At 38.4% G+C, this 22522-nt stretch overlaps 1 protein-coding gene across 2 annotated transcripts in view; it reads right to left on the bottom strand.

Annotated features, from left to right (window-relative positions):
• Positions 1–21613, bottom strand: part of plxna1a (plexin A1a) — a 220124-nt gene extending 198511 nt beyond the window's left edge. The window contains exon 1 of one of the 2 annotated variants that reach the window (XM_037976950.1): positions 21243–21613. The gene's annotated coding sequence lies outside the window, so the exon portion shown is untranslated. The remainder of the gene's footprint in view (positions 1–21242) is intronic. The other variant, XM_017411304.3, reaches the window with a different exon arrangement.
• Positions 21614–22522: the final 909 nt, after the last annotated feature.

Raw genomic sequence — 22522 nt, 5'->3', positions numbered from 1 at the left:
AAAAATCCTGTGGGCACAGTGCACAAACACTATAGGAGATAACGTGTCTGCTCTTTTTGCAGGCTCCATTTCATATGCCAAGCTTAGAGTGGAAGAATATCACACTTGATTAAACACTGCCACTTGAAACAGCCACTCACACACCTACACAGACCTACACCTACACACACACACACACATACACAAAGCCATACCTAAGGGCAAGAAGATATATCCAAACACACACTCACAAAAGCAACCAAAGCCATCCTAATCTGAGAATGAGACTGTGCGTGTGTCTTGCTGTACACATTTAGTGTGTATGAATCCCAGGATGTGTGTAAATGCTGTGTTTGTCATCTATCCTTATGTCATCCCTTCTCTGATGTGACCTTTACACAGAAATTTTCTTCCCGCCCTGCCAGCAACTCTGCTAACACAATTACACTGAGCTAATGAACAGAGAAGCCTGATTAAGTGGTATACACACATAGACAAACACACACACACTTCCTCCATGCATATCAATCTCCCCGTAAAGGCTACATTTGCATCTTTAATATAAATTAAAGTGCTTATTAAAATGCACACAGCCGTTCAGATCAGATTGAGGCAGAGCTTATCTAAATCCACAGTGTTTAACTCTCATACCCGCCTCTTCCTCCTTTTAAATCCAGCATTTTAAATCCAGCATATATAAGAAGCCAAAGTCAACTTATTGTTGTTAAACCTGAGGAACCTTACATGTTAAAATTGCTTTTTTTCTTTAACTAAAATGTAATATATATATATATATATATATATGTCTTTGTTCTTTTTCCATTTGTAGCAGAAAAATCTTATATCATCATCTTCTTTCCACAATTGTTGCTAAGTTTATGACACTGCAAAGAGCCAAATGCCACACTCTGAGTTGTATCAAAATGACTGTGAAACACTCAACCTGAAAACATCCCAGTGTGACATTTTGATTAGATTTCACACCAGTATGAATAAATCTGTATCATTAATACAAACGCTTATGTTTGCTAAATTAACTCAAAGGGCCATTTTCACAGTTCTACAAGAACAACACTCGTTACACGTGGATTGTCAGGCTTTTCTGCACAAAGAGATGATCATGGCAGTTTAAGTATGACATTCATACAAGCACATTCAAAGAACTGGACATTTCTTTTCAAGAATAAAAGTGTCTATTCGTTCATTACAAATTTTAGTATGTCTACAGTACATGTATGCTTATTTTTATCATACACAATGAAAACTGCTGGGAATTGTTGCTTGTTTCATTTCCTTTTTTTTTGTATAACTCAACTGCAGGGTTAAAGCTGGTGTGAACAAGGAATGGGAGAATGGGTCAACGCTTTTGGTTGGGTTAGAGATGTGTCATGTCATTGTTCATAGTTGCAATTTAATGCCAGAAGTACATAAAATCAGACCTGACTGGACCTCTGCTTTAGAATGTAATAAGAGAAGGTAAAATAGTAAAAACAACTTGTGAAAAGATGTTTAATCTATTTGGCTTTGACAATAACTTTAATTTGCACTAGACAGTGAGTTTGGGTTCCTAATAAAAACATCAGCAAGTTGAAGACAATATTAGTTACCGCCAGCTAGCTAGAACTAACCCAAACTATAATTTTAATAAGGCAAATTATAGGTTGTTTTTTTAACTAATTTTTTTAGTATCTATATTTCAACATATTATTATTTTTAACTCTATTTAAAAAAAAAAAACAGTATGCTGGGTCAAACAGATAAACCAACCCTACTGAGTTAAAACTACCCAGGGTTGGCTCTGTTCAGATTTTACCCAGCACTGGGTTACAAATCGGGCTGTTTTTAAATCCACCAGGTTTTAGTGTTTTAAAGTCATAAATCAATTCTTATCAGTAATTTGATTAGCTAATCAGACATTTTAACATTTTTTGTCCTAGGTAAAATTCAAAAGAAACAGAATTAGAATGGATCTAGTCCTTCAATATGAGGAAAAACTCTTTAACTCAAATGACTTTGTCTGTATGAACAATGTCCACAGGGAACATTTTATCAACCCTTGCTTCATGTCATGATATATCCTCCTGCAGTGGTTGTCAAAGTGGTTCCTATAAGCCTCATGTCCCCAAAGGGGGATGTGGGGGCTCTGTGTCAAAGTAGTGAAAAACTCCCACACACCATCACTGAATTGCCTTGACATGTTTCTAGTTAGGGGAAGAAAAAAAAAAAAAAACTATCTTGCAATTTATACACACACATAAAACTCACTTCAATTTAATTTGACAACAAAGCCCACGACAAACCTCTTCTGCTTGTTGAGACAAAATATTAACAAATGAGGGTCTGGGGCCTAATTTGATTCTACTTGGACAGTTTTGGTGCAAATACTTTGACAGAATACTGCTCCAGTTTCATTCCTAATCTAATCTGGATCTACATCTTTGACATGAGGTTACAGTCACAGAGGAAGAGAGCAAATTCTTAAGGCGTCTCATTGGCCTGATTGCAATTGGATGAGATCCTTGGGTCGCTGAATCTGGTTCTGATTACCACGTCTCAGACCTGACAGCATTCCAGGACCACAGCCAGGCCCAGCTTCACAGGGGGAGGGATTTAACAATTGTCTGCATGCTCTTTTTAGACTAAAATGCATTCTGGCCAACTTTTATCTGTTTAAGTGCTTTTAAAGTAAATTAAATCCTTCCAATCCTTATAAAAGTAGCTGATGTTGGTGTTAGTGGTGGTAGGTATTTTAACTTAAAAACTTGAAAAACATGCTGAAAAACAAAGCACAAAAAACAGTTAGTGGCTAAGTCCCTATGAGATCCTCTGCTGTTATCCTGCTACCCTCACGTTGTTATCCTTGTTGGAATAATCTTCCAACAAGGACCAGTTAAGTAGCACACTGACGTTACGGATATGTGGACCTATTTAACGAGTGGCAGTTACTTGGTTCATGTGCAGTTCAAAATTTTTAAATAAATGTGGTCTTTCCTTGTCAAAACCACTACAAAAAACTAAATTATCTGTATTGTTTTAATAATCTCAACTGTTAAAACCGTTCAGTTGTAAGCAGTCAAAAGCAGTTTATATTCTAGACTGCTTGTATCTTATTCTATGCACTCTGGCAATTCATTAAGTCGAATGAAATGTACATGATGCAGCAATCCAACAGTAATCCCCCTCGAGTATTGCTTTACAAGACATCTTTTACTAAGTCTGTCATCCTTCATAGCATGTTGATGGATGATGTGAAATAATGACTAATAATGAATGTAATCAGTTTTATCCTATCTTTTTAAGGCTCAAGAAGACAGAGCCAAAAACCCAAAGAAGTAAAAAGATGCATTTTCTCTTTCCTCCTTTTAACTTAAGGAAATTCTTCTTTTTTTTTTTAATTCAAATGACAAATCTATCTGTGACAAGCTTTTTATCATGTAACAGGCGAGGAGTAGATTCAACGACTCTCATAAAAGTAACAGGACACTTGAGTCCACCTTTGGTCTATATTCCACACTGATAGAAACGTGAAATATTTTACTGCTGCAGCTACACATACATTAAATCCAAGTCCACGCAGGAACAGCATCTTGTGGATACACAAAGGGATTATTTTTGTTTTTTTTCCAGCCTTGCATCTTCTCAAAAATGGTGTTTTAGGAGCTGGAGCCTACCTCCAAAAGTCACTGTGCGAGAAGCGGGGTACACCCTGAACAGGTTGCAAGTCCATCACAGGGGCTTTGGAATGAAATTGGAGTATCCAGAGAAAACCCATGCATGCACTAGGAGAACATGCAAATTCCAACCAAAAAGACCCCAGGCCAGGAGGCAGTCCTGCAACTTTCTTGCTGTGAGGCAACAGCTCTGACCACCGCTCTACCATGCTATCCAAAACTCCTTCATCATTGCACCAAATAACCCAAGGCCAAAAACATTTTTATCACTTTATCACTCGCTAGATGCTCTGCCTGAAAGTATCCATTATGTCTCTTTATTTAGACTGACACAACTCCCAGACAATTGTAGTTTAGTTTAATGTGACACAAAGAATTTGGTTTCTGCTCTTGTATTTACCATCCTTATCGTTTTCTTCTTTTGTTTACAGTTTGGAGTGTCTGCTCCACTTCTTCTTTACCGTTTCTGGTGTATTTTCATGGCAGTTGACAGCGCCACATATAAGCCTGGTATAGTTACCGCATTTCTGTGTGGATGATAATCTTTCTAGAAACAATGCCATGTTTAGGAGGAAAAAGAAAGTGGCACCGTGAGGATGGGGCTTAAGAGCTGAAAGAAATCTTCACCCCTGTGGTTTTTGATATTACATACAGACCTTTCTATAAAGCACCATATGGACTTTGTCCAAACTAATCAAGTTCTACTGACATACATTTCCCTTCTCAACACAATGTTGCTTTGAAGTTGCTCTTGTTAACATAACATCTTAACCCAAACCTTCCAGCGACTCACTGACTCAGCCATGAGAACCCGAAGGTCGCCCTGCAGCTTGTTGCATTTTTGTAATGCAGCTCAAGATATTCATGATTTGCTCTTGTTAACCTTAAAGCAATATTTCAGCTGAGTGCAGCAGCATAGTGTAGCTTTTGGCAGGCTTACACCTTAAGGGGTTCATAAATAATCAACCGCATATGTGAGCTGTCCTGCTCGAAAGTGTTGATGTACTGGAACCAACCTCCTTTTGCTTTTCTTTCAACAAAATGAGTGTGCTGAAAAGCACTTTCAGTCAAATTATAGGTTATTTTTATTGTTGCTTGCAATTTTTTTATTTACTTTTTTTTTTTTACTATAATAGGTTTTTTTATTAGCTACACATAAAGCATAGAATAGAAAGTAAAAACAGAAATATATATGAAACAAAATATAAGGTACATCAAAGTTCTAATTATTTAAATATTTAGAACTGATGACAAATTTGAACAGATATTTTAAAAGAAAATAAAGTGAAGGACTTAAACTCAAAGCAGAAGGAAGAGAGTCAAGCTTAAGAAAATAGTTTTCTTCTTTCTACTCAAAAGTAATACTAGCTGTTAAAATTATGGTTCTTAAAAGGTCAGTGGAGTGGAAAAGCAGACACCCTAGGCACTACTAATGTTGATCAATCAGTATGGATCCCCCACTGAGCACATTAGAAAATGAAAATAGTACTCAACAGTGAAATTTCAGGTTTTCTCATGTCATCCATCCACAGAGAGAGACCTGCTGCTGCTACATAAATACGTGTCCTCCTGATACTGCTACCCAACAGCTTCTCCTTCAGACATGTGGAGGGGACACCCCTGGGCCTGAGGGTCAAGGAGGGCGTGAGAGCGTAGAAAAGCCTAGCAGGGAGACAGAGATGGACAGAGACACAGACAGAGACCTAGGGGATCATCTCTCTGTGGAGATGATCCAAGGCAGCAATCTAGTACTGTAAACATGTTGTGTACCCTTAACCTGGGAGACATGACTCCCGGAGGGCACAGAGAAGATTATCAGAGGAGTTCACAAGGTTATTTCCAGCCAAGTCAGTCTTGACAAGTCGTTTAGTCTTGTCTGTGGTTGTAAAATTCTTACTTTTTGAGGCAGTAAAAAGATCCCCTTACTCATTTTAAAGTCTCAAAAAGGAGCTACATGTGGGAAAAGTGCAGTTAGAGGAAATGACTTTCATCCATACAGGACTTCCATTTCCTGCCATCTTACTGCTGTCTTATCTACAATGGAAGATAAAAAGTAAAAATAACTGCTTTTTTAAACTTGTTTTTCATCTAAATTCAAAGAGTTTAAAAAACTGGACTTGAAGACATTTTGCAACTACAGAATAGAAGTCCAGTTGTTATTTTTTTTTTAGTTTAGTTTTTATACTTATTTTTGGATTTACCATGTCCTGGATCACTGAGATTCAGCATCAGCATATTCATCTAAACTCTTTTCCAGTCAGATTTTAATAGGAACAAAATCCCTGCAATGCCATTAATCTATAATTTGAAGGTATGTGTACGCCAAACTTAAAATTAAATATTCATTTACTGCAATCACTGTTCAGCTTCTTCATCTCACCTGCAAAGCTCAAAAAGGCACACAGTTAGAGCAAAACTTATGCTCATAAGAAACGCTTCCAAGTCTTCTCAGTTAGAATCCCAAATGCAGAGTTAAAACATGACTCATCACTTCTTACAAGCTTCGTTTAAGCAGTAGATCAGGAGCCAATTTGAGTGAAACGGAGATATGTGTGTGCAGAAGTTGTGAAAGCAGAAGAAATATGACTTGCTGAGCAAAAACTCGGTGTCTGGAACCAAATGCACCACAACTTTAAACTGTAACGTAAAACTAAATAAGTAGAAAAACAGCAAGTAGAAACTTGTTAAGTTTGAGTAATTATGGTCTAGTTTTGCATTTGACCGTCAAAGTTTTAATCAAAACCTTTGAACAAAAGGTTTTGAAGATAATTTGATTACTTACCAGAATATTTGATAACCTGAACAGATAGTGGTTCAGTAAAGGATAAACACAAATCATACCAAACCACACCAAAACTCAAGTTTGCAGTTTAAAACAATTCAAATGGAAAAGCCTTCTTTAAAAATATGTGTCCCTGCTTTTGTCAAAACCTGCAGTCTAAAAGAATTACAAAACAAAAAAATAAAAAGCCATTTTATTTGCCAGGACATTTTGGCACAGAATGAGAGGCAATATTCCATTTTGAGAACATACACCAGTCTGGTGCTGCTGCCAATGTTAGAGAAGTGATAGCTTCCGTCAAAGCCTTGGAACCCAAATTTCAAATGTTTTGGAACATTTTCAATCAATCCATGGTAAATCTTTTCAGTTCTTAGAACTTGGCACTGAACAACTGTTTTTTACTGGCTCAGTTTGTTTATTTGTTTTTGTATGTCCCCATAAGCCCCCACCCCCATCATAAAGCACAGAGAAACTGTTAACACATTCATTTGCACTTTTTTTTTTTCCTTTCAAATTCTAGATGAATGTCTCTGCTTCAACCTAAATATAGTTCTGTCAGTTAGCCAAGTTATTTCTTTTTCCATTTGCTTGAAAACCAAAGATAGAGCAGAAGGAAACATACAATTAGCAGCATGCAACAATATGTCCACACTAAGTGTGACTGCATAAACAGCATAACAGTGCCCAAGCAGCTTTTTAATTCATACTGTAACAAAAACAAGAGCTATTATACAATAACCCCCAGATTTATGTCATAGAAATAATCTAACCAGACATCTACTTCATAAATGAAGCACTCCATGATTACCACAATGACCTAAGAAAGGCTAAAAATACTTCTGAAAACTTTGCAAACTATTAATTTGGGATAAACAGTGAATTTAAAAAATCTAAGTAAATGAGTAAATTTGAAGAATTAAAGCAACTATCACAACCAGTCTTTGTTTGTTTGTTTACATTGGCACCTGGTAGTGATGCTTTTCCAATATAGGTGTTTTTTATGACGCAACATCTGCCCTTCACCCCTTGTTCTGAGAAAAAAAAAACTCAACTTGGAGCATCCCAGGATTAGATTCTGCAATTTTAATTTGTTTTTAAGATCATGAAGTGAAAACTATGGTTGCAGGTGGGCTCATCTTTACTGCCAGAATATGTGTATCCCCCCCACCCATGTTGATCCTTTGGACTGGTGAAAATGAAGGAATATAAAGATCTCTGGTAAGCAGAATTAGCAGAAGCATTTGTCTCTATATCCAAAACCTTTGTTTAATTAGAGGATTTTTCAGCTGCAGGACTCGGAGTAAGTAAGCTTTAATTTACTAGAAGGGTTTAACTCAACCATGTGGACACAGACATTTTTTTAAAATGGAAAAACATGAAACAGACAGATACAAGTAAAAAATGGGTTTTTTCAAAGGGTGGCTGGGCTCAGCCTTAGACATAGGGTGAGGAGCTCTGTCATGTGAACGGAGCTCTGAGTAGAGCCGCTTCTCTTCCCCATCAAAAGGGATCAGCTGAGGTGGTTACATCATTTGAGTAACATGCCTCCTGGAGGTCTCCCTTTGGAGGTATTCTGGGCATGTCTCACTGGGAGGAGTTCCCAGGGCAAACTGAGAAATTGCTGGAAAGATTTTGTATCCTCTGTCCTGGGAATGCCTTGGGATCCCCCAGGAGGAGCTGGAGAGTGTCGCTGGGGAGAGGGACGTCTTGGTTTCCCTCCTGGCCTTATTGCCTCCATGACTCAACCACAGATAAGCAGAAGCAGATGAGATGAAACAGGCAACTGTTGTAAAACATAAAGCAGCAGCAGAGATTAGCTTTTTTTGAGACTGCTTCTCTGTAACTAGTTTGTTGTTGTGCTGACACTTCTTGCACTACATTAATTAGCATGAAGAGTGCTTTTGCTAAAAATGCTCATGCCCACAACTGATCTTTTCTATTTTATAGTTAAAGGGATGATTTAACAAGAAAATATATCTCTAATTTATGTTGAACATATAAAAAAAGTGCCACACACTCAGATTACACATTTTAATTGGTCACTAAAAACCTAAAAGAAAACAATGATTGTTCATGTGATGCATACTAATTATGTTTGTGTGACTGAACAACAAAAGGAAATCTCCATGGATTATGAAAACACATACCATTTACAGTGATAAAATCTCCTAATCTGGCTGTGTTGGCCCCACTCACTGCATTAGCTCCAGTCATTTCCCTGAAGGACCTCTGGAGTGTGGTAACACTTAGGTCTGTAACTGACTCCCTCTTGCAGAGAGAACCAGATGTTTGAGTTGATATACTCAGTGCATTCAAGGATTAATCTCCCTCACAGTGCCGCTGTAGCTGACATAGTCTTTCGCCAGAAGACGCATGTTTCACATAAACAAGACATCATCAGTTATAAATGTAGAGTATAATCATGTAAATGTCAGCAATCTGGCTGTTTGTATTAGCACGTTTAAATGAAATTTGACTTTTATTCATCTTAATGCATATATGGAAAGCTGACTGAAGGTGGAAGAAATTTAAACATCCCAGTGGTCATGTAAAATAGTCAACCTATATGGCTTGAATGAAACTGTTTCATACATGTGTGTATGTAATGGTATAAAGCCCTTGCCCTGGCCACAAGCTTTTTCCAAGCTGCAAAATGTGGAAAAAATGTACTGAGACTCCAACTATGAAGGCAAGTGCCAGAAACACTGAACCAGGACAAACATAAAAATCCATTTCTCCATTAGCCATGTTCAAGCTCAGCCTAGCACATCTCGGTGTGGTTGAAAACAACAGCTGCAAAATAACAACTAGTCCAGTCTTCTATTATTCAATGCAATAATGTCTCCCATTGTACAAAAATAAGAGTAATAAGAGTCAATTTTATTCTCAAGATTGCAAGAGTCTTTGAGAATGGCATCACTCTTGAAATAATCACAACACTGCAAAAAGGTGAAACTTTTACTTTGGTGCATGTGCGCTTACACAGCTGAGACAGTTTACAGTTTAACAGTGTGAAGAGGGGATCTATCCAGAGAGGAAGGAATGTGACCTCTCAACCCTACCCATGACCCACTGCAGCCACTATAGCAGCCTTATCTGATTGGTCTGTCTGGTACTTTAATCATTCCCAGAACTAAAACAGGACCGCCAAAAACTAGAGGGATAGACGGGTAAAGAAAACAGGAAGAATGACTGCAGCACTCTTGCTTTCAAATATTGAAAGTGCAACAAACTGCAGCATTAAAATTTACCCTAAATAGAGACTTGTATTTTAAGAAAACATTCAATGCACATGCCACATTTCCATGTCTTTCTTTGACTTTCTAAGAACAAAAACAAACTAAAAAAGGAATAATTAACAGAACAACAACAGCAAGTAGAAAATAAAAGAATTTCATAAAGTGCTACTAAATTTTCCTTTTCTAAAAAAGAAATTGAAAGAGAGTTAAATACTGTACATAATAAACAAATAAGTATCTGGAAAATGTCTGGTCTCACAGCATGAGATGGTGTTATTCAAAAATACATGCTGTAAATTTTCAAGACTTTAGTTTATGACAAGAGGGAATGACGTTACTTACTGCAGCCTCCCAATTGTATATCTATGTGATAATAAAGTGAAGCTTTGCAGCATGTTACCAACCAAACAGCCACCAAGTCACTCACACACACACTCAAGAACATAAGCACACACGTTACCATCTCCGAAGGACTGAAAGGAATCCTGATGCATTTCTGGAAGCCAGTACATCTTTCTGTCTGATTCATGCACATGTACATAGCAGCAGGCTAACTGTGTGCAGAGAAATCACTTTTTTCCCCCTAAAAAAAAAAAATCATGTGCTGCAGTTTAACCCCTTCTAATCCCTTCAGAGTGGCAGAGCTTTATGGTCAATTCACACTCTTTCATGCTATTATATGTCTTCTCTCCTCTTTGTAGCCTAAGGAGTAATCCCCACAGGAGATGCTGCAAAGCAGCAAGCGCCAGTGGAATAGATGTATCACACATGAAGACTATGACATGGATATACCATGCTTAAACACAGCATACAATCCAGTCAAATATCTGGGTGCCATAATATATGTGTGTGTGCAATTTTATTCCAGATCAACAGTCAGAGTTTTGATTTTACATAAGTACAATTAAATATGTCAATGATATTCTGTTGTTTCTGCATCTGTCTTCATTTTTTGCTTATCCTGATTCCATTTTGGCTTCAACTTAATTTAATCCTTTTTTTTGGCTTTCTGTAGTGCATGTGATCTGTAGGACTGTTTTACCCCATCTCTGACTAGTTCTGTTTGTTTTATAGATCTCAAAAGACCAACTAGAAGAAGCTTTGCTGGAGGCAGCTCCATCTCCTTAATGAGAGGAATGGAGCACTTCCTTGCATACATAGAGTTCAACAATCTGTGTGTGTGTTTGTTGCCACAAGTCTCTTTGTATGTTCAGTTGTATTATGTGTAACCCACATTGGGACACTGACAATTTCTGCACGTTTTGCTGTCTCATTTAATTAATGTGTCTACATCTAACCATCCATCAATCTCAACAACATGCAAGAGAATTAAGTTTATCTTTTAGTATCTTTTAGTGCAGAAAAAAGTGCAAAGACAAACCGTGATTCTTGTTATCTTTTGGTGCAAAAACAATTGAATAAAATTTTGGCTAACAACTACCACCTAGTTGTGGTGGAATTTATTTATTTATGTTAATTCCACAAAAGTGACATTATGTAATCTTTGTAGAGACTTTGCATAGTTTAGTCATTAAAAATGTAGTGTTCTGTAGTGAAGAAACTGGAAGACAAGGTAGTCTTGACTAAAACATCAGCATAGTTCTGAACTATGCACACACTATACTCAAAATCCAAACAAAGCTCCACATGGATGCAGGCATACCTTAATAGGAGGAAGAAATGTGAACCTGAAATCCTCCAGGAAAACACAAGGAAGCTAGTCAACTACATCAGCTCATAGTGCGAAAATGAAATGTTGTGTTCAACAGCCACATAAACAGTTCAGTTTCCTGGGTTTCACAAGAGGAAAAAATTTGAAACAGTCAGTGGAGATGTAAGGCATGAAACACACACACTCCCTCTCTCACACACACACACACACACAAATGCTCAAAAACAAACCTCGGAGCTACACACAAAAAAACACGCTGACTTAAACACACATGATATTTCACACGAGCAATTTCACAAAACCATGTACACAAACACTCAGTTGCTCCCACTGCGTGCACACAGACACATACGGCTTTGAACTCACACACACCCACACATACACAATGAGTGTGGAAGTGTATGTTTGAGAGGAACTGCTCCATTTCTCTCATTAAGGAGAAAGAGCTGCCTGCAGCAAAGCCTCCTCTCGTCAGTCTGTAGAGATCTCTAAAACCAACAGAACCAGTCGGGGAAGGGAGGTAGGAATAAAACTGTCATACACACAGAGTCTATGCAGCAAAACATGAAAAAAATGAATGGAAACTACTTTAAAATTATAAAGAGGAGTAGAAAAAAGGAGACAGGTAAAGATGCCAGGCATCTTTAAAGGTATTTATTGATGTAACTTAAAAATTACTTTTCACCCAGGATTAAATTTGAAATGACTAAAACCACCAATTAATATCTAAAGGAAAAGGTGCCAGTCGCAGAAGGATTTTTGAGTGTGTGAAAAGCTGTTAGTTTAACGTGGTAAGGCAAAGCATTGTTGTTACTAGTGACCCTTGTAGGTGGGCCAAAGATTGATGCACAAATCAATCTGATCAGTAACAGATAACATGTCTTAAATCACAGAAACTAATCAGATTGAAAGCTCTGTAATGCATTGTGCAAAATCCTAAAGTTGGCATGCAAACATTTGGCTTGTACACTTAAGTTTAATGTGTAGCAATTCAAAAGATATTCAATTCTTCATACTTTCTAGAAAATGTTCCCCAAAAAATAATTATTCCAGTTGATCCAACTGTAATTTGTTTTGAGGGGATTTTTTTTTAAATTTCAAAGTAATCTCTTTCTCTGAACATCAAATAACAAATGAAAGGCTGGGCTGGAGGGAAACCTATGGACCACTTACTATAAAAGTCAGTGAAAATGTTCAAGAGAAGCAAAAGTAGCTGAGTTTGTTTTCAGTTTAGATGATAAGATGACTCCATACTTGACCATTTTATTTTTTGTTTGTTTTGTTCTAATGCCAGTGGGACTACAAGGTTAACTGTATTTATGCAAGACCAAAGGCCAGTACAACACAATAGCATCCTTTAAACAAAAGTTTAAGTCTCTGAAGAGTGGAAAAAACACACATTAGGACCTTTAAAACACAGGATAACAAAATGGACAATATGGCACAAATGAATGGGTCACTTTAGATTCACTTCAGCAAGGATTCAAGATAAGTCTGGGACAGTGTTGTAAATTGATTCCAAAACACACCGTAATCTGATGTGATTGCTGCCAACATACATCAGTCTGAAATTAGATTGTAGGTGGCGGTAAAAGCAAGTCGGATCTTGATATAATAAATGAAAAGCATCAACTACAACACAAAAGAAAAAACCTTCGAAAATGATTTAATATTGGATATGAGGTCACTTTTAAATGTGTATTATTGTTTTTTTACTCTTTGAAAGCGGTGTAAACATTCTCAATGAAAAGAAAAAGAACAGAGACAAGAGGGCAAAAAACAATAGCGCACAATACTATATACTTATGTACAAAGATGGGCTCAAAAACAGAAAATAATAGACAGCCCCATTAGACTGAGGTTACTTAGTAAAGTCGTCTCACTAAACAAAAGCTTCTTCTGCGATTGTGTCACTTCTGTTTTCACCAAACTCAACACTTTCTCCTCAATTTTAGTCCATTTGTAACCCCCTGCATCTCTCAAAAGCTAAATTGCCTGTCTCTCTCGCCTTATAGTGGCTTCCCATGCATCACAACCGAAGAAAAGTAGCAATTCACAGGGCAGTTTTTAAATGGCCAGGGAGAAGCCTGAGGACTGCTGCTTTTAAACAGAGAACCCACAAGGTGACTTAAATGGATTCCCAACATGTTTTTGACCCTGTGATTTACTTTATTGTGGAGGAGAGGAAGCATTTACTATCAAAACCGCAGTATTTCTGTGTCTTGTCAGCCATATTTTTCTTTTAGACAGGAGTTCAGGTGAATTTAAAGTTACCAGAGACAAGCATGAGACAACTGCAAGAAAAGGAAACAGAACTGGACTGACAGAGAGCCTTGCTCTAAGAGGCTCATACTATATAGAAAAGGTTATTTTCTCTCAAACGTGACAGAAAATACTATATAGTTGATTTAAGAAGACAATAATTGTGTCATTTCTCAGTTTGGTGCACGATGAATTACATAATCACAATCAAATACCACATGAAATCATATCAGCTTACACTGCAGATGCTTCATAGGACAGGAGGAGGACAACAGCTGTGATGTCCTTGAGCATCACAGCTCAGGTAGCCATGCTTCTCATCATAAAGGACAGCATGAATCACATCTGGTCCTCTGATCCCATTTCTTAAACATCAACACTAAGTCAAAGACAAAACACTACAACATACTCTTCATGAAGCCTTTTTTCCCCCCTTGGACTAAGCACTCAACAAAATGAGATATGTGTGCGTGTGCCTGCGTGTGTGTGCGTGTGTATGGGTGCGAGTGTGTGCACGTGCATAGAGGCATGTGTGGGATGATTAGGGGAGTGTCACTGTAGTCCCTGACTCAGCATTTCTGCACTGTCTATCCCGTCGTTTTACTGCAGTTTCCTCACAGCAGAGCCAGGGTGTGTGGGGTGTGTGTGTGTATGGGGGGGGGGGTGTCTTCAAAGAGGTTGAAAGCACAAGATCGATGACATTGTCTGTTTACCTCATATTTTTCACCAGCTAGTAAATTGTTTTTGTCGGCAGCCTGATCAGACAGTCAAATACACTTTTTCTATCTTGTGTCCATCCTTCCTTCCTTTCCTTCCTCGTAAGATGTGATTTTACTGGAAACTGTCATGCTTTTTGGTTTTTGTTTTTTAGAAAATGACTTATTTATAATATTTTATTTATTGTAGTCTTATTGCTTGGTTTAATTGACAGGCTTTTTGAAACTGGCCTCAAACATACTGCAGAGAGTAAAAACAATTCAGGAAAAATAATAGTGCAGTTTTAGCATTCAGTTTTAGGCTCTGCGGGAGTTAACCGCTCATTAACTGGTACGGTGAACTTCCAACAACCTTGTGGTGAGTGACAAGAACAGGTAGTTGTCACTTTGCAGAATATATATGGTACGGTGTAACTATGTTAAATCATCCCTCATTTCTTTATAATTTGCTTCCAGGGAGAGACTATGTCCAAAAAAATTAATTGATTTTAGCAATATTTTATCAGACTTTGAGAAGATCTTTCAAAGATTTTGTTGTTGTTTTGTTGCTCAATTGTCAAAGCTTTACAGTTCAAGTATATTTGCGACTAAAAATATGCATGTTAGGGTGATTAATTCTAAAATGCAATAGGTGTGAGTGAGAATAAGAATAGTTGTCCGTCTCATTTGTCTCTATGTGGCCCTGTGATGGACTTGCAACCTGTCCAGATTTGTCCCCTGCCTCTCACACAATGACCTCTGGAGATAAGCACTGACCCCAAAAGGAACAAGGGTAAAGAAGATGGTTGGATGGACCAACAGACAGTTTATCTGCTATATTGGGCTGAATCAATATACACAATTCAAGACAGGGATCAATAGATGTGAAGAAAATGCATGATTTCCCAAATCTGAAGTGTGAGTCATCCAAGTTTAATCACCTGTACCAGTCTGCATGAGTCTCCCAAGTTCCTCTTTGGCCAAATGTGTACAGCCTAATTTTTTGTGACAATACATGTGCCTACTTTTTGCTTAAAAAAAAAAAAACAGACTAAGCAGACAACAAACAAATGACCTGTGTAAACACTTGCAGTTCTCCACACCTCTATGATGCTTCAGTGAAAGAGTTGAAGGACGGTAGATTAATTACACGACCATGCATGGGGAGCTTCAACTCAGCTGACCAAACATGATATATGAATAAAGCAGCATGCCCTTTGGCAAGGTCCTGGTAGGTTGGCACATGTGAACACAGAAACCATGTGGCCAAAGATATATCAACCATAAAACATTAGTTATCAAAATCAGAAAGGTCTATGCATCTTTGTGTGAATCAGTCAGTTAGTAGCAGATGAATCCCAGGTTTGTGTCGTGCATCACTGTTTCATACATCTTTCAATTAGAAATAACATACTTGGGCCAGAATAAGAACTACACAACTCTGGATTTTTTTTTCCCCATCATCTCTTCCTCTGCTTATCTGAGAGACACTGTCAGGATAACAGGCAGTGTCTATTCTTTGAACCCATCTCCTTTCTTAACTGTGTTCAACTTAATCCCTTTTGTTTTCAATAACTTCTAAAAAAAGGAAAACCCTAATTTATTTATTTATTTATTGTATTTTTACACATTTGAATGGTGTTCTGAAACTTTAGTTATTGCATGGTTTAAATTTAGAAACTCCAAAGCTCAAAAAGAAATTGTCTAAAAGTTATAAAGATGGACAAGTAGCATCTACCATTACGATTCCCTTTAACCTCCACACCCTTTCAATGTTCCAATTTCTTCAGTCTCTTTTGTCTGGTCCTCCCCTCTTTCACTGAGCCTTAACTGAAAGCAAAAATAGCAGACAATCCATGTTACCACTCTGACTCGTCCTATCACCTTCATGGACCTCTGTGATCCCTCCTCATGCCCGTTCCATCGCCACTTTGACACCTGAAAATCCCCAATGTTTTTTAAATCTTTCATGTCCAAGGATAAAGGGAAAAAAAAAAATCCCTTTCCAAGTAGCTTTTACAATTCATTCAAAAACAGAAGTGGTTTCTCTCCATTTTTAGATTCTTACAAGCCAGACAATTTTCGCATTCATTTTTGAACAAAGTGGCAAAATTGAAAGTTTTTATGGCGGTGGGATTTCTGAACTTTAATGCTCTCCATGGCATCACATGGGCGTAGAGCATAGAGGTGGATGTAAGTTATTTTGTCCCAAGTGCATAATAGTTTTAAACATGTAACAAAACTAATTTGTTCTTCAAATTAGGTATCAAAAGTATGATGCCGTAGACTTGCAGTAGCTTTATCTTTCCTTATGTCATCTTTCTCCCCTTTTTAGCATTTCCCTCCTCTTGCTCCCTCCCACACTTCCCAGGGAAAATCTGACCAGCAGTACAGATAAGAGAAGACAGATCTACATCTGAAAACCATGCACGGAAAAAACAAAACAAGAATGAAGCATTCTAACTTTGACCTTGGCCCAGCTCTAAAAACTACAAGGAGAGAAGGGTAAAGTGGGGATGAGTGTGTGTGTGTGTGTGTATGTATATGTTTGCATGCGTAAGAACAAAAATGAGATATGCTGACTGGACTTATGCTGCAAAGTATAGCAGAAGTCCAGTAATTTATTTATTTTAAATATTGAGATGTGGGTCATCCATACACACACAAACCGAGATACACAAAGATGCATACAGCGCACAAACTGATTATTTTGCTGCCTCAACTGCTCAGACAGCTCCGAACATACGGCAGAAATTGGCCATTTGGGACAACAAACACAAGCTGCATGCTCTACAGAAGCAGAAGAAAATAGGTTGCTGAGATTCTTTTAATTGCTGACAAAATGGCAGAAATATCCTTGTTCACATTAGGGCAAGAAATAACCCACCCACATGTTCTCCGACATAAAAACTCCACATACAGGTAAAAATCAGAAACTTTTTCCATGTCCTTTGTTAACTAATGGAGTGTTTGAGTGTAAAAATAGCTGCCACCTCTGACTGCAGTAACCTGTGCACTATCGAGGCATCTTTTCCCTTTACAAAAGAGACCTATTTCAACCGATCTGCCCCGATTGATCTGCAGTGGCCTTTCATTGCATCAAAAAGATGCTAGTGACTTTAAAGCTTTGTCGCTCCTCACCATCTCTCCCTCGTTTTATTTTGCTGCCATCCCTTTATCCCCAGTCTCTGGACTTTCTGTTTGTTAAAATGAAAACTGTAAACAATTTGTGATTTGCCGAAAGCACAGAGGACAATTTTTAAATAGTGAAATTAGAACAAAAAAGTTTAATCGCTCCTTATTATAATTGCTTAAACATTGATTGTGCCGACCTGTCCAACAAAGACTGCGACCCGGCACAAAAAAGTGGGTAAATAAAACAGAAAAATGCTGAAAAATACTGCCAAAATACTAAAGTAGCATGCCATAGTAACCTGCATACTTTTGCTAAGAATTATGGTTTATTTTCCATGCTTCATTCTAAAAACAAATGAACTTATTAGACTGTTTACATGTTTATAAAAAGACTTTTTTTGTGAATTTTTTTCCAGTCAACTCTCATCACTCTTCTAGTGTACCAACTTTACCACAATGACCAACAGCATCATCATACTCTGAGATGGTTCTACTTTTCTTGCCTCTGGTAGGCTTACATTTTGTCTTGAGTGGATTTTCTGTTTAAAGAAGATGTTTTGTTTGCTGCCCAAGACTCCTGGTTTATAATCCAGAGTCCAGACTTTACTTTCTTTACATAACGGCTTCACAATTATGCCGACCTTGTGGCTGGTGTGCACACCTCCAGGTATAAGATGCTGTTGTTTCTTCTGCTATTCTTCTTTTGGACAACAATTTTGATAATATAATATATAATACAAAATAGAAACAAGGAGTTTAAACTGACCTCCAGAATGAAAATGTCATGTTAGGAGTATTCACAAACAAAACAAAAATAAATAAGTAATATTGATTAAAATTACCTAAAAAGTTCAGCTTAAAATTTATCTTTTTAACCCTTAAAAAGGTCTAAATAAATTTAAAATAAAAAGTATTATTATACTTGTATTTACATTAGAACTTAATTTGATATATATTTAAAAGTCCATTGTGGAATTACAAAGTATAGAAAGAAGAGTATTTGTTGAGGAGCGATTGATTAAATAATAATGGTATCACTGTGAAACCTAAACAATAAATATTTGCATTAAAAAAAATTATACAGGTTATTTAAAATGTTATGTCGAGCTGCAAAAGAGACTTTTTGTAACCTACACTGATTTGTAAAGTGTCCAAGTTTAGTGAAATAAACGTACCTTTTAGTTGTTCCTCTTTACATAAATGTAGAGGAAGACAGTTTTTCAGGAAGGAAAATGGCACAAAATGCTAACATTAATGATTGCAGCAGAAAATCATTTTATCCTGTAGTGTTTTACCTCTCATAAAGCCAGATTTTTACTGTTTTTTTTGTTGTTTTTTTTAATTTATGGTCACTCTGACTGTTGTTATTCCAGTAAAGATGTGCCAGATGTGCCTAATCACATCTGTTAAAGTTTTATTAGACAAATCTGGAAGCTAAACAAACCTGGAAATTCAACAGCACTGTTAGTGGATTTCAAACTAGTATTTTATTGCAAAATATCAATTTACTTTAAAGTCTAGTCATCAGTGGCTCAACAGGAAAAGAAGACTGCTGGGTCACCACTTCAGTTCCCACTGGGCTCAAACAGGTAAATGTTAGATTTCTGAAGGCATTGTGAAGAAAAACCTCTTTTCGTATTGTTATTTTCATTACAACATGTGGACATTTTATAAAAGCACATCCTTTTTGGGGTGTTTCTTATAAAAAAGTATAAACTGCTTTATCAATATACTGTATTGTGGTTCTGCAGCCTCATTTGTTGCAGTCACTCGAGGTATGAAGCACCTCAGCGCAGACAAACCACAGGGAGCTGCGTCGATCGTCTGTGGCTCTCATCTCAGTCGGGGTCTGAGCCACTGAGGGCTGTAGAAACAGCTCCAGCACCACCCCCACATGACCCTCACACACATGCACACACGCACACACACACACACAAACCCTGTGGCCGATTGTGCTTTCATCCAAATAAAACCTTTACTGCTACGGGGAAGGTGGCGATCCTGTGGGGTCCACTTTACGTAAAACTCTCAATCAAGAAATGTCCAAACAGCACAAACATGCTCAACTCTAAATTAGGTAGCATCTAAAAAGAAGTGCATGAAAATCTCCTGCAGGTGCTGTATATTTGACAAAAACACCCTCATATTCAGTCTATAAGTGACGTGCGGCTGTTTGGAAATTTAGCAAACCCAATAAAATGTGAAACAAATGCTTTAAATCTGCATAGGAAGACTAGAAGTCCCACTGACAGGATACTGGACGCAACATTTCCACACTGTCTATAGGACATAAAAAAGATTGATCATGCAGGAAGAAGAGATTCTATCGTCTAAGAACAAATGAATAATAAAAGACTCCAAGAATAAACTAGGTAATTAGGTTAAAGGCAGCTCAAAGCACAAACAGCACATCCCTGTTGCCTGAATCCGACTGTGACTCATTTGGGGCTGAAAACCTCTGCAAAAATCTTTGTGCTCACAGGAGTTACAGGAACTAATACATTTCCTAGTCATAATGTCAGCGTAACCATGTGTGCAGTCACTTTGGATGTCACGCCTCAGCCCCAAAGTGGAGGTGATGCTCAAGGTTTCTGCCTTATCAACGAGTCCCAGCGCAGGCATATCATGACACATGCACTTAAAAGGGAGAGAGGAGAAGAAGAAGGGGGAGGAGAAGTCCTTATTCCTCACATGTCCTTGCATCTCCTCCATCACTTCCACATCATCTCACTCATCCTCACAAGCTCAAACCCTGAGAGGGGATGAAAGCAGGAAGGAGATGTTCGGAATACGAAAGAGAAGGTGCTGCTTTTCTCTCACAACTAAAGAGATTTTTCTTCTTCTTCTTTTCTTCTGTGTGTTTGCAGCCAGACCGGTGGCTTGTTGCCCGTAGTCTCCTCAAATCAGCCTACGCTTCACAAGTCAAAAATTCATAAGGTGACACAAAACTGTCAGAGCACATTGACGTGACTCTCAAATGATTTGAAGTGGGTGGGCAAAAGGGCAGCACGCACACATTTATGACAGAATAACAATGAAAAATATAAAAGAACACCCACAAGAAACCAAAACCTAACACATGAAACTGCCTGCACACTTTGCACCTATGGATGCATGAAGTTGGATCCAGTCTTGCTGCATAAAATCAGATGTGTGCTCATGCAGACTGCAGGCGCAACATATGTTTCTAAGTTGATCTAATGAATTTTTGGAACGTTCATTGATTCGGCAAAATATCAACCACAACTAAAAAATCCAAAAAGTGCGTAATTCGTTTACGACATTAAATCATACAAGTTAAAAACTGGCCCAAACAATCTGAAAAGTCATCTGCTCTGAAATGTCCTAAATAATCATTAAATAAACCTTAAGAATGTGGTAGATGAAACACCCCACTGTGTCCAAAATAAGCCCGCAATTCTTTAAGGGTGAAATGAAACCACACTTCGCCTTCAACGTTTGACAAATTCCGCTAAAAGAAGCAATTAAACGCAGGTGACGCTGAGTTCCTGCAGTGGATCCGCAAACCTCGGCGTGCGTGCGGCTGCTTCGCCCCGCGCGTGGACCGACGGCCAGGTGATATTACAACACAAACAAAACGGACATGTCCCCGCAGCACAGGCTGCTCTGTGAATGGTTTTCTGCCAGGTGAAGACGGGAGAAAAGCTTCGGCGGATGAAAAAAAGGAGAGAAAAGGGGGAAGAGCTCGGAGAGGGAGAGGAATGTCACCAACATTTTTGGATGGGTTTAAAAAAAAAGAAAGAAAGAAAGAACCATGAAGAAAAAAAAAAGTTTGGTAGTACTTACTGGTTAATCCGTTTGCGTTGGTCCAACTTGGCATGATTTAGTTTGGGATCTCAGAGTTGCAGCAGGAGACGTTTCCATTCCCGCTCGGCTTGTCAGGCGGCAGCGGCGGCGGCGGTTCAAGCGCTCAGCTCTGCAGATCCGCGCGCGCAGGAGAGCAGCGCTCAGCATGAATGAGACAAGAACTGCAGTTGGACTCCGGCATCCCCTGGTAGACACGGAGAAAGAGAGAGACGGGGAGAGGGAGAGATTGGTCACGGTGCGCCCCCTGGCGGTGCGCCTGCGTCACGTCACCTTGTCCAGCGCACTTCTGCGTGGCGCGCATGGGTGGCAGCATTGGACCCGTGTCAGCCCGCGGCTCCTGGTCGTTTACAGTGGGTTTAAGTGGGTGGGCCACTAATTTAACACAGCTTGTTAAATAAAAGACAACTGGACCAATGTTTGCTTGTATGTTGTTCTTATTGTGGTTCCAAAACTCTTCAGCTTCTGACCCACAAAACAACACTGGCAGAAAGTTGTGACTGTTCCAGTAACATTTTCACAAGGTTTATTTCAAAACAAATAATTTAATTTGAAAGAGCTTGAAAAAAATCTTAAGATATACCAAGATCAGAAATATAAAGTAATTATAGGATTTTAATGTAACATCATGTTTTGGTGCCGGGTGGCACACAAAGCTTGATAGTAATGACACAAGTTAATCACAACAGAGTTTTTCACTATTTTCAAAGCAAATCAGTCATTTTAAATGGCACCATGAGCCTTTGGAGTGAGTAGGCCTATATTAACTGGAAGCTGTTTTACCATATGTAGAGTTATGACACTACACAAGGTCCAGTACTCGAGGGAGGACCAAGAGTGCACAGATCTATGTAGTTGTAGTTGATTTTTACAGGAGTCAAATTGTTTTGAAGATGAAAAAAAGCTAACAGGAACATGCGTGTGTGGCTACTTATTGCAGAAACACAGTACACGATAGAAGACTGAGGACCTGCACCTTCCCCAGTAATCCAGCTCAGCTCCCCTTCACCAACGGACTGATGAAGGCTATCCAAGTTGCAGGACAGGGTACAACAACTGTGATGTTGTGTTGCTTTGACCCCAGGAGGACAGAGTGGAGAGCTGACAAAGACAAAAGAAAATCTAAGCTATTTGACTAGGCAGGCTTTGCCAAAAAGTGGGTGGGCTTGGACCCTGTCAGGCCCACCTGTGGCCACGCCCCTGAGTCCTTATCCTCCCTGTACTCCGGTTTAGGCTTATAAACGATACGATACAGGTCAGCT

This window comes from Kryptolebias marmoratus, linkage group LG8, assembly GCF_001649575.2.
Source record: "Kryptolebias marmoratus isolate JLee-2015 linkage group LG8, ASM164957v2, whole genome shotgun sequence".
NCBI classification, from domain to species: Eukaryota; Metazoa; Chordata; class Actinopteri; order Cyprinodontiformes; family Rivulidae; genus Kryptolebias; species Kryptolebias marmoratus.
The sequence above is the reverse complement of the archived record's forward strand: the minus strand, read 5'-3'. Positions and strand labels throughout refer to the sequence as shown.